The sequence below is a fragment of the Petromyzon marinus genome, unplaced genomic scaffold, assembly GCF_048934315.1.
Source record: "Petromyzon marinus isolate PM22_M1 ecotype Great Lakes invasive population unplaced genomic scaffold, UKy_Petmar_22M1.pri1.0 PM_G_Scaffold_52, whole genome shotgun sequence".
Classification (NCBI taxonomy): domain Eukaryota; kingdom Metazoa; phylum Chordata; class Hyperoartia; order Petromyzontiformes; family Petromyzontidae; genus Petromyzon; species Petromyzon marinus.
In genome coordinates, this window is record NW_027423005.1 from 287,501 (window position 1) to 290,000 (window position 2,500).

Consider the following 2,500-nt stretch of genomic DNA (forward strand, 5'->3'; position numbering starts at 1 on the left):
AGGTCCTCGAGGGTTGGTAGATTGCAGGCAATTACCTTCTCAGCAGTGTGCATGATACGCTGCAGTCTGCTCTTGTCCTTGGCAGTGGCAACAGCGTACCAGACGGTTATGGAGGAGGTGAGGATGGATTCAATGATCGCTGTATAGAATTGCACCATCATTGTCTTTGGCAGGTTGCATTTCTTCAGCTGCCGTCGAAAGTACATCCTCTGTTGAGCTCTCTTGGCGAGGGAGCTGATGTTCAGTTCCCACTTGAGGTCCCGGCAGAGAATAGTGCCCAGGAAGCGGAAGGACTCCACAATTTTGACTGCGGAGTCTAACAGGGTGATGGCGGTGAGTGGGGCTGTATTCTTCCTGAAGTCCACAACCATCTCAACTGTCCTTAGAGCATTTAGCTCTAAGTTGTTCTGGCTACACCAGGTCACCAGGTTGTCAGCTTCCCACCTATAGTCAGACTCATCCCCACCAGAGATCAGCCCAATGAGGGTGGTGTCGTCCGACAAACTTCAAGAGTTTGACGGACAGATGATTGGAGGCGCAGCTGTTGGTATACAGGGAGAAGAGCAGTGGGCAAAGGACGCAGCCCTGAGGAGTTCCCGTGCTGATGGACCTGGAGTCAGAGACTTCTGTTCCCGGCTTAACGCACTGCTTCCTGTCAGAGAGGAAGTCTGTGATCCACCTGCAGGTGGAGTAGGGCACGTTCAGCTGGAAGAGCTTGTCCTGAAGCAGGGCAGGGATGATGGTGTTGAAGGCAGAGCTGAAGTCCACAAACAGGATCCTGGCGTAGGATGCTGGGGCGTCCACATGCTGTAGGGTGAAGTGGAGGGCCATGTTAACTGCGTCGTCCACAGACCTGTTGGCTCTGTAGGCAAACTGAAGGGGGTCCAGGAGAGGGTCTGTGATGGCTTTGAGGTGTGCCAGGAGCAGGCGCTCAAAAGACTTCATTACCACAGATGTAAGGGCGACCGGTCTGTAATCATTTAGTCCTGTTGGCCTTAGCTTTTTGGGCACAGCGATGATGGTGGAGGACTTGAGACAGGCTGGTACATGGCATGTCTCCAGGGAGGTGTTAAAGATGTTGGTGAACACCGGAGACAGCTGGTCAGCGCAGTGCCTGAGGGTGGCTGGAGAGACAGAGTCCGGCCCGGCTGCTTTGCGTGGATTCTGCCTCTTGAAAAGCCCATTAACTTCTCCCTCCTGAAAGGAGAGAGTCGTTTCTGTAGTATGGGTGGGGGATGGGGCCTCTTGGGTGGGAAGGGGTGGTTCAGGACAGTCCAATTGTCTTTCAAATCTACGGTAGAACTCGTTCAGGTCGTTGGCTAGGCGGGAGTCGTTAGTGGTGTGGGGCGCTCTGGGTTTGTAGTTGGTGATGTGCCTGAGCCCTTTGGCAGACAGAAGCAGCGTCGTTAGTAGAGAACTGGTGTTTTAGTGTCTCTGAGTACAGTCGTTTAGCCTCTCTCACCGCTTTGCTAAACCTGTTCTTCGACTCCTTGAATCTGTCTCTATCCCCACTCCTAAACGCTTCCTCCTTCTCCAACCTCAACCTTTTGAGCTTTGCTGAGAACCAGGGCTTGTTGTTGTTAAAGTTCACCCTGGTACGTGTTGGGATACAGCAGTCCTCACAGAAGCTGATGTACACAGCCTCTGTGAGTTCATCCAGACTATTGGTAGCAGTCGTGAACATATCCCAGTCAGTACAGTCTAAGCACGCCCGCAAATCTTCCACAGCCTCACTGGTCCACTGTTTAGATGTCCTCACAGCAGGTTTACAGAGTTTTAGTTGCTGCCTGTATGCACGAATCAGGTGGACCAAGGGAGTTCTGTGCGAGCCGAACAGCCCCGTGACCCACAAGAGAAACATCCCCGCCAAATTCGAGCGTTTGACGGGGTCTATCCGTGAAAAAATATTCACGTTTTTGAGTGCACATGCATTTCTGCTGCAAATGCCTCTGGAAGTTTCATGCCGTTCGTATGCCAATTGTGGCAACACGAAAATGACCCGTTTTCCCATTCCGAGGGATTTCTGTGCGACCCTAACAGCCCCGTGAGCCACAAGAGACACATCCCCGCCAATTTCTAGCGTTTCACGGGGTCTATCCGTGAAAAATATAGACGTTTTTGAGTGCACATGCATTTCTGCTGCAGATGCCTCTGGAAGTTTCATGCCGTTCGTACGCAATGTGGCAACACGAAAATGACCCCTTTTCCCATTCCGAGGGATTTCTGTGCGACCCTAACTAACAGCGCCCGTGAGCCACAAGAGAGACATCCCCGCCAATTTATAGCGTTTCACGGGGTCTATCCGTGAAAAATATAGACGTTTTTGAGTGCACATGCATTCCTGCTGCAAATGCCTCTGGAAGTTTCATGCCGTTCCTATGCAATGTGGCCACACAAAAATGACCCGTTTTCCCATTCCGAGGCATTTCTGTGCGACCCTAACAGCCCCGTGAGCCACAAGAGAGACATCCCCGCCAACTTCTAGCGTTTGACGGGGTCT